Genomic DNA, 11029 nt, shown 5'->3' on the forward strand with positions numbered 1-11029 from the left:
TATATAATTCCACATGTGTTAATTCATAGTTTTGATGCCTTTAGTGTGAATGTACAATTTTTATAGTCATGAAAATACAGAAAAATCTTTAAATGAGAAGGTGTGTCCAAACTTTTGGTCTGTACTGTGTGTGTCGCGGTGGTTTGAAAGGACCTGCCATGAAATCATTTAGTCATGTGACAGGTCACACGACAGCTGACATCGGCGGTCGCGTGACCTGTCACATGACTAAATGATGTCATGAAAGGTCCTTTCACACCACCGCGAGCCGCCCAACACACCGGACGCATCGCTGAGGAGACCGGGGGCTATCGGAAGGTAAGTATAAATTTTATTTTTTATTTTTTACCATTCTTATTCTTTTTTTTAACTATTACTTGGTCACACTATATATGCTGGTTGCATGGATTTATATAGTGTGACCAAGTTGTCAAGCACTTTTCCAAGTGATGCTAAAATCGCTTGGAAAAGCGCTTGATAACCCGCATGCAGAAATGGATGCAAAAACGCTTGACAAACGCTTCTACCTGGCGGGAAAAACGCATGTAAAATCCGCATGCGTTTTTCCTGCCAGGGAGAAGCGGAAAAAATAGGCAGCATTTCTGCATCGTGGGCACATAGCCTAAACACATTTGAAACACAAAAATACATATAAACAGACATATCACACAATGATATCGGCACACACTGACACATCACTCACCGTCCCCCTGCTCGGCGGAATTGCCGCTGCGGAAACGCTTAACGCATAGTGGGCACACAGCATAAAAAAAATTATTATAATTAATATATTAACATTGTGCCAAATTAAGTTCACGTGAACTATCACATAATCTATCATAGGGGATCATGTGACATGTGATGCATCAGGTGTGAGTGTGTGTGGGGGGGGCACCTTCTGAACTGCCCGGGGGGGGGGGGGGAACCAAAGATAGCGGGAACCATGTAGTGGGTGAGCGTGGAGGAAACACTTACAGGAAGCACTTATAGAATCATATATAATAGATGGCCATCTTCTGTCAGGGTCCAGCAAGAGTCTGTAGCTGGCTGAAGGTTCGCGGTCCTCGTACTCTGGCCTTGAGACGAGGAGCGGGTCAGAGTTAACCACTGTCTCTACCCGGTCAAGGTCCTGACCTAAGAAGGCCTGGAGGGGAGCGGAGGAGATAGGCTCCACAGGCAAAAGGATCCCAGGGGGATACGGACGGAGCGGAGTCGCCACCTGTATTCTTTACTCTGGCCTAGTCAGAGGGATTCCTGCTGCAAGAGGGGTGACCGGCCCCCAATATCTGACTTTGTCACTTCAAGTCTCAGTCAGAAAAGCCCGGAGGCTTAGTGGATCCCAGGGGGATACGGACGGAGCGGCCTACGCCACCTGTATCTCTCACACTGCGTTTATCCAGTGGGACCCGGCCTTACACCACGTTCATACCACACACACAGTCAGGAGAAGACTCAGTGGGAGAACTTACCAAGGAGAGGAACACACACCAGCGGGGTCTCGACAGGTGCTCCTGATCTACCTGGGAAGTGCTGAACCCCCTTCCCGGTGGCCGCAGTACGCCGTGTGTAGCAGAGAGAAGCTTTGCGGCTGAAAGTTCATCTAAAGTGAGTAAAGACCCGGATGACTTCATGTACCGCCTCAGCCTGTTCATTCCTGCGCGGACATGCACCCACCATACCTCCACAACTCTACAGTCCATCAAACACTGCCCTGAGGCCTACTCCGCCTGTGGGGAGTACTATCATCTGAGCTGCTAGAACACCGGCCTCAGAGGACTGATGCAGCACTGGTGGCCGTCACCAGGAACCACAGGTGGCGTAGTCGAAATACCACTCATCCTTGAAAGCCCTTATACCATTAATTTTCATGTGGCAGCCCTGGGCACAGAACGGGTCCAGGCCGCGACTGCATCCCCAACCCCTACACTGACCCGGCTCCGAGTAAACCCTGCCTCTCAGGGCCTGGCGCCACATATATATGCCCCAGCATCTCCTGTGATGTATATATGCCCCCGGGCGATTCCTGTGACGTATACAGGCCCCCAGCTTCTCCTGTGATGTATATAGGCCCCAGCCCCTCCTGTGATGTATATAGGCCCCCAGCCCCTCCTGTGATGTATATAGGTCCCCAGCCCCTCCTGTGATGTATATTTTCCCCAGTCCCTCCTGTGATGTATATAGGCCCACAACCCATCCTGTGATGTATATATGCCCACAACCCAACCTGGGATGTATATAGGCCCCCAGCCCCTCCTGTGTTGTAAATAGGCCCCCAGCTCCTTCTGTGATGTATATAGGCCCTCAGCCCCTCCTGTGATGTATATAGGCCCACAGCTCCTTCTGTGATGTATATAGGCCCTCAGCCCCTCCTGTGATGTATATAGGCCCACAACCCGTCCTGTGATGTATATAGGTCCACAACCCCTCCTGTGATGTATATAGGCCCCTAGCCCCTCCTGTGATATATATATGCCCTCAGCCCCACCTGTGATGTATATAGGCCCCCAGACCCTCCTGTGATGTATATAGGCCCCAGGCCCTCCTGTCATACATATAGGCCCCAAACCCATCCTATGAAGTATATAGGCCCCCAGCCCCTCCTGTGATGTATATAGGCCCACAACCCATCCTGTGATGTATATAGGACCACAACCCATCCTATGATGTATATAGGCCCCAGCCCCTCCTGTGATGTATATAGGCCCACAACCCATCCAGTGATGTATATAGGCCCCCAGCTCCTTCTGTGATATATATAGGCCCCCAGCCCCTCCTGTGATGTATATAGGCCCACAAACCCTCCTGTGATGTATACAGGCCCCCCATCCCCTCCTATGATGTATATAGGCCCCTAGCCCCTCCTGTGATGTATATAGGCCCTCAGACCCTCCTGTGATATATATAGGCCCCCAGCCCCTAATGTGATGTATATAGGCCCCCAGCCCCTCCTGTGATGCATATAGGCCCTCAGCCGCTCCTGTGATGTATATAGGCCCCCAGTCCCTCCTGTGATGTATATAGGTCCCCAGCCCCTCCTGTGATGTTTATAGGCCTCCAGCCCCTCCTGTGATGTTTATAGGCCCCCAGCCCCTCCTGTGATGTATATAGGCCTCCAGTCCCTCCTGTGATGTATATAGGCCTCCAGTCCCTCCTGTGATGTATATGTGGCACCCCAGGGGTCTGGTTTCCACAGTAACAGCAATGTTATGTCTGAGAGCAGGTGGGAGGTCTCTTGGTCAGGGATCCTATGCATGCCACACCTCCTGCCCAGTCCTGGGAGGGGAAGAACTTCCCCTATATAAACCTAGGGCTGAGGCAGGGTTAGTGAGTAGAGAAGAAGTAGAGACAGAGAAGCAGATATAGGAAAAGAACATCAGGAGCTCTGTGGGAGCAGTGCTATAAGGAGTAAGGGGCTGGCAGCTGCAGAGCTCGCCCTGACTGAGAAGCTATCACCGGACCCGGAGTCCGAGGCTGTGGGGACTAATCTTTACCCAGCAGCAGAAACCGCCCGGCAGGGGATTTCAGGTCCTCTGGCCAAGAAACCCGAAGGCACGGTCACACGCGTGGGACCAGCACCGCCGTCGTGGAGCGGACGCCACTAGAAGGCCCCGAGTCACCGGCCATACGGGTGAGCACCACACGGTACACTCAGGGACGTGGGCTACTTATACCCGCCTCTAGCAATGTAGCCAGAAGAGTACAGTCAGTTTGGGAGGCCTACAACTCCGCCTGGCCAGGGGAGATCCCATCTGCTCAAGGACTGACCAGGCCCCGATCGCTAGCCAGTACTCCGGGAGGGTCTATCTTTATCACCAGTAAAGACCCTGAACTACACCGCATCGTCTCTGAGTGATTCCTGCTACCCCCATCATCCACGTCGGCTGCCCTGAGGCCATACCCCTCCCGTTGGGGGTGATACTATCACGCTGCACAATCCTACCACCGGCCTCAGCGGTCTGCCCTGCAGCGGCAGCTCCTTCGCTGCATTCAACGGGTGGCGTAGTCGTCCAACATCTACCGCTAATACAACGCCACTTAGTCTGACTCCCTGGGCACGGACCGGGTCACCGCCACGAGACTACAACCCTCAACAGATCCGGCTCCGGGTAAGCTCCTGCATGCGCAACGCTGTGCGACACAGGCCCAGGGGTGCGTCAACTTTTGGCGTAGTCGGCAGGATTTCGTGCCCGCAACCACCGGGTACTGCGTGCCTGAAAAAGACTGTTCAAACTTACCAGTGGTGAAGATTCCCGCCATCCGTGGAGGTTTCCCGCCATCCGGCGCCATCTTCTACCTTCTTCCCGCCATCCGCGAAGTTTTCCCGCCATCCGGCGCCATCTTCTGCCTTCTTCCCGCCATCCGTGGAGTTTTCCCGCCGTTGGACGCCATCTTGAAGACGCCGCGCGGGAAGAAGAGGGGCGTGGACTCCGAAAGCGCGCGAGAACTGAAGCCCCGCCTCACGTCCGGACGTTGCGTAAGGTCCTGGAAGGAGCCCAGCAGACGCCGACGTCACAGGAGCGCGACGGAAGGTCCTCAACCCTGACGATCCACTGCGGAGCCGCGGCCTACGGAAGAGGATCATCGCAAGGTAGGCCACGGTCCACTAGGGGGGAGGAAGATGTCGGATACGGAGGAGAGCTTCACTGCCTCAACCCCCGCCAGCGCCACCGCTGCTGCAGTCATGCCTTTCACCATGCCCTATATCCCGGGAGCGGCCTGGCTACCCCAGTACTCAGGGGAGTCACATACCCTGCATGACTTTAGAGAAAAGCTGGATAGCCTCTTCCAGGTGTATCCCCTCACAGAAGAGCAAAAAGTGAGCATCCTGGTGGCCCAATTAACCGGGGCAGCCCAAAGGGAGGTAAAGTCCTGGCCACCTGGGGGGAGGACTGTTGCAGGGATACTAACCCGGCTGTGGGACACCTTTGATACCCGCACCTCAGCCGAGATCAAGCTTAGATTCTACGGGTGCAAGCAGCGAGCACACGAGAGTATAAGGGACTATGCCCTGAACCTACAAGAGGCCCTGAGAGCCATTAAGCAGACCGACCCTGACGGCGTGGGAGACGAGGACAGGCTGTTGACTGAACAATTTATAGAGGGTTTATATTGCAATGCCCACCGAACCCAGTTGCGGGCAATGGCCTTACAGGACCCTCATCTGGGATTTGCACAGTTCAAGGACAGAGCCATCCGGGTGCTCCGAGAACCGGCACCAGGTGGCGTTGTGACCCACAGACGCCCCACTACCACTTACCACCAGGAGGCGGCCCCCTTGTCGGCAGGGCCTGTGGGAGCTGATGCGCAGGCTTTGAACAATGACCCGGCTCCAGACCTGCACCATCAGGTCCAAGAGCTAGCTAAAAGCGTTGCCGCGCTAACCCGAACTGTGCAGTCTTTACAGGTTTCCACTCCAGGGAAGATCAAGCTGGCATCCGGACCGGAGGACATCCCGTGGCGTCGACCAAGGAGGACCCCACCGGCCAGAGGAAGACCCAGCGACCGATACAACGAGGACGGACAACCCATCTGCCGCTGCTGCAATCAACCCGGACATATGGCAAGGTACTGTCCTTTAAACTGGCACAACCTGGGGTAGAGGGCCAAACCCCAGGAAAAAGATCATCAGGCCCATCGAACTGGCGCGACAAATATGTGGGAGGACGTCCAGTCTTGCCTGTGGTACTGGATGGCATCCCTATGAGTGCCCTACTGGACACCGGGTCACAGGTTACCACTATCCCGTACGTGCTCTTCAAGCAGTACTGGAATGACTCGGATATCACCCGCTACCCTGACGACGATTTGAGTATCATCGCCAGCAATGGTCAGCCCGTGCCACAGATTGGATTTAAAGAGGTGACCATTAAAATCGGTAGAGTTGAACTGGCGGCACAGGGACTGATCATTGTAGACATTGACAAGCACGAGAGTCACCCAAAGATAACTCTAGGAACTAATGTAATTGAAAATTGTCTTGCAGAGGTGATTTTCCTTTTACAGCAGGTTGCCAAAAACGCCAGCTCCGGCCAGCAGCGAGTGCTCCAGAAAGAGATCCGGGCACTGATGCGACGGCAACAGATAGAACTCTCCGGTGGTGAGATTGGTAGCGTAAGAATGTGTGACCCTTTTCCTATTGCCATGCCCCCAAAAAGTGAAATGATGATTTGGTGCCGGACAGCTATTGGTCTGAGAGGTAGAGATTACCAGGCAATGGTAGAACCAGTTTACTCAGACAGTAGGCCCACCATTTTGACAGCACGGGGCGTGGTCAATGTACGCCATGGGAGGGTGCCCGTTCGCATAATAAATATCGGGAAGAGGGAAGTGTACCTGCCCCGGTATGCCACGCTAGCCAAATTGTATACCATCAATCAAAATTCCATACAGTCCGTAGAACCCTTGCCTCCATCTTCCCCGGAGGAAGGTAACGGCTCTAAGGAAACAATGGAGGACTAGTGTCAGCAACTACATTTGGGTACTGACTCCACTCCCTCACACCAGAGACAGGGAGTCTATCGGGTGGTTCAAGAGTACGAGAGAGTGTTTAGTAAACACCCGTTAGACTTCGGGCGAGTCAAGGGGGTAGAACACCACATCCCCACGGGAGACCATCCTCCCATAAAAGAGAGGTATCGACCCGTACCCCCTGCACACTACCAACACGCCAAGGGGATGCTTAGGGACATGAAGGAGGCTGGGGTGATCAGGGATAGCTGTAGCCACTGGGCAGCTCCACTAGTCTTAGTCAAAAAGAAAGACAACACCATGAGGATGTGTGTAGATTACCGGAAAATCAACCGTATCACACACAAGGATGCGTACCCCTTACCAAGGATAGAGGAGTCTTTGGCTGCTTTAAGATCTGCTAACTTCTTCTCTACCTTGGATCTCACTAGCGGGTACTGGCAGGTTCCTGTAGCAGAGGCGGACCGGGAGAAGACCGCATTCACCACCCCGATGGGACTTAGCGAGTTCACCTGCATGCCGTTCGGACTCTGCAACGCACCAGGAACCTTTCAACGATTAATGGAGTGCTGTCTGGGCCACAAAAACTTCGAGACGGTCCTGTTGTACCTGGACGATGTCATCGTATATTCCAAGACTTATGAGGACCACCTGAAACACCTGGCGGAAGTGTTCGAAGCTCTGGCAAACTACGGCCTAAAGGTAAAACCCTCCAAGTGTCACCTCCTAAAACCAAAGGTGCAGTACCTGGGACACGTGGTGAGCGCTGACGGAGTGGCTCCCGACCCTGATAAGATCACCGCAATTAAGGAATGGCCAAGTCCCTCCAGTGTAAAGGAAGTGCGGCAGTTCCTCGGGTTGGTAGGCTATTACCGCAGATTCATCCCCGGTTTCACCAAAAAGGCCGCTCCTATGCAGGACCTCCTGATAGGCCAGTCCCGGAAGGCCAAGAACCAGAAGCCGCCCTTCAAATGGGAGAAGTTAGAAGAAGAGTCCTTCCGCCAGCTGAAGATGGCCCTCACGGGGGATGAAATCCTGGCGTACCCTGATTACAGCCAGCCCTTTATCCTCTACACCGACGCAAGTAACATCGGGCTAGGAGCCGTACTGTCCCAGATCCAGCAGGGGAAAGAACGAGTAATCGCTTACGCCAGTCGAAAACTGCGACCCACCGAAAGAAACCCTGAGAATTACAGCTCATTTAAGCTAGAGTTCCTGGCAGTGGTGTGGGCAGTCACCGAACGCTTTAAGCACTACCTCGCTTCTTCCCGGTTCACCGTGTACACGGATAACAACCCGTTGACACACCTGGACACGGCAAGACTCGGTGTCCTAGAGCAGAGATGGATGGCCCGTCTGTCCAACTACGAGTTCACAATCAAATACCGGGCAGGACGCTCCAATACCAACGCGGACGCCCTGTCCAGGATGCCAAACCTACCGGACGCAGGAGAAGATCCAGAGGGACTGGAAGAAGTCGAACTCCCCGCGTTCCACCGTCATGGGACTATCCAGTATTCCCATCGGGTAAGGAGTAAGCAAGCCGCTACGTTTAACCCCTTGCCTCACTACAACTGGGAGGAAACGCAAGACAGTGACCCTGCCGTCCGACTGGTGAAGGAGATGCTGACTCGGCCAGAGGCTCGCCTTGACCCAGACGCTCCGGAGGAAGCCAAACAACTGTGGGCTGAGAAGAGTCGACTGTTCCTTTACAAGGGGAAGTTGTGCCGCAGAATGGTTAACTCCCGGACGCATGAACTAATCTGGCAAGTAGTGGTGCCACGAAGAGACGCAGCCATGGTGATGGAGGCATACCACGACGGGGCTGGACACTTCGGATGGAAGAAGCTGGAGTTCCTGCTGCGCGGGCGGTTCCACTGGGTAGGCATGAGGGGAACCATCGAGAGGTGGTGCAGAGACTGTGGCCCGTGCAACCTAAGAAGGAAGGACCGTGCCAGTCAGAAGACCCCCCTTCAGTCCATCGTCACCAAGCAGCCGTTGGAACTGGTAGCCTTGGATCATGTAAAACTGACCCCAAGCAGAAGTGGCTACGTCTACGCGTTAACCATTGTGGATCATTACTCCCGGTTCTTGGTTGTCGTCCCCGTTAAGGACTTAACAGCTCAAACAGCAGCTAGAGCCTTCCAGCAGCACTTCTGCCGTCCACACGGGTACCCGGACCAAGTGCTGACGGACCAGGGACCTGCCTTTGAAGCGGAGGTCTTCCAGGAATTCTGCAATCTGTATGGCTGCCGGAAGATAAGGACGACACCCTATCATCCGCAAACTAATGGACTTTGTGAGAAAATGAACCAGGTGGTAATGGATCTTCTGAAAACGTTGCCCCTGGAAGAACGCAGTCTGTGGCCTGAGAAGCTGCCCGACCTGGTGGACCTATACAACTACATCCCTGTAGGTTCCACCAACTGTACCCCGGCTTACCTAATGAGGGCAAGGCCTGGTAAGCTACCTGTTGACCTGGAGATGGGAGTCCTGACACCCGAGGACACTTCACCGGAAGCAGGCTGGGACACAGAGAGGCAGCAGCAGTACCGGAAAGTACAGGAGAGCGTGGAGCGAAGTCTCTGTCTCGCTAGGGAAAGACAAGAGAAAACTTACAACCAGTATGCTCCCGCTGTTCCCCTGGTACCCGGAGAGCAGGTCTTGAAGAGGAAGAGACGGCTCCACAAGTTGGACGACCAGTGGGAGAAGGACCCGTACACCGTACTGCCCTCAAGCCACGACAACCCAAAGGTTTGTACCATCAGTAAAGACGGAGGGGAAACCACAGCCATTGTATCCCGGGATCACCTGAATAAGTGTCCCGAACAGCTACGGAACCCAGAAGTAGAGCAAGAAGACCCTCGACCCATAGAGGAAAGGGAAGATATGGTTAGTACTGTGCTCGGAGACTTCCCTCGGTCCTGGACTCAAGTCAATGGTGCAGTTGTGGTACCCGTCCTCACGTTCCTCCAACCAGCATCCCAAGTGCCTACGGAGCAACAGGTAGAGCTGGAAGAGCAGCCGGTCCAGGAGGCAGCAGACTCCACACAAGCAGAACAGGAGGATCAACCCTCTGCTCATAGTGAGCCTGCCGTACCCCTAGTGAGCCAAAGAGCCGGTAGACAGCTGCCCAGTTTACCCTTGACAGCTCCTACACCCTGTAGTTCAGGGCCAGACAGTCAGCTCCGTAGGTCCACTAGGGCCACTAGAGGCCAGTTACCCGCACGTTGGAGGATTTGAAGTGTTTAAATTGTTTTATTTGTGGTCACCTGTCTGTTACTTGTAAATAATTATGTGTTTCTAGTTATTTTTAGGAGTCCTTGGTGGATTTACCGGGAATCCTTGTACAATTGGTTGGAGCGTAACCTAGGAATGGACTAAAGACTGTTAAGGACTCGGGGCAGGACAGACCCCTACCTGGTTACGTCTCCCTGTTTTGGTGAAATGGACACCTTGCTTTTCTTCAAAACTGCACCCGGTTGCGGACACGCCGTAACCATCTTTATGTGTTTTTCTTATTGTATTATTATTCTTTATACCTTGTTATGTTTTTCTAAAAATATGTTTAGTCCCGGAGTACTAAATTTCACTAGGGGGGAATGTGGCACCCCAGGGGTCTGGTTTCCACAGTAACAGCAATGTTATGTCTGAGAGCAGGTGGGAGGTCTCTTGGTCAGGGATCCTATGCATGCCACACCTCCTGCCCAGTCCTGGGAGGGGAAGAACTTCCCCTATATAAACCTAGGGCTGAGGCAGGGTTAGTGAGTAGAGAAGAAGTAGAGACAGAGAAGCAGATATAGGAAAAGAACATCAGGAGCTCTGTGGGAGCAGTGCTATAAGGAGTCAGGGGCTGGCAGCTGCAGAGCTCGCCCTGACTGAGAAGCTATCACCGGACCCGGAGTCCGAGGCTGTGGGGACTAATCTTTACCCAGCAGCAGAAACCGCCCGGCAGGGGATTTCAGGTCCTCTGGCCAAGAAACCCGAAGGCACGGTCACACGCGTGGGACCAGCACCGCCGTCGTGGAGCAGACGCCACTAGAAGGCCCCGAGTCACCGGCCATACGGGTGAGCACCACACGGTACACTCAGGGACGTGGGCTACTTATACCCGCCTCTAGCAATGTAGCCAGAAGAGTACAGTCAGTTTGGGAGGCCTACAACTCCGCCTGGCCAGGGGAGATCCCATCTGCTCAAGGACTGACCAGGCCCCGATCGCTAGCCAGTACTCCGGGAGGGTCTATCTTTATCACCAGTAAAGACCCTGAACTACACCGCATCGTCTCTGAGTGATTCCTGCTACCCCCATCATCCACGTCGGCTGCCCTGAGGCCATACCCCTCCCGTTGGGGGTGATACTATCACGCTGCACAATCCTACCACCGGCCTCAGCGGTCTGCCCTGCAGCGGCAGCTCCTTCGCTGCATTCAACGGGTGGCGTAGTCGTCCAACATCTACCGCTAATACAACGCCACTTAGTCTGACTCCCTGGGCACGGACCGGGTCACCGCCACGAGACTACAACCCTCAACAGATCCGGCTCCGGGTAAGCTCCTGCATG

The sequence above is a fragment of the Phyllobates terribilis genome, unplaced genomic scaffold (assembly GCF_046119375.1).
Source record: "Phyllobates terribilis strain yellow unplaced genomic scaffold, ASM4611937v1 Scaffold_7__3_contigs__length_470593459, whole genome shotgun sequence".
NCBI lineage: Eukaryota > Metazoa > Chordata > Amphibia > Anura > Dendrobatidae > Phyllobates > Phyllobates terribilis.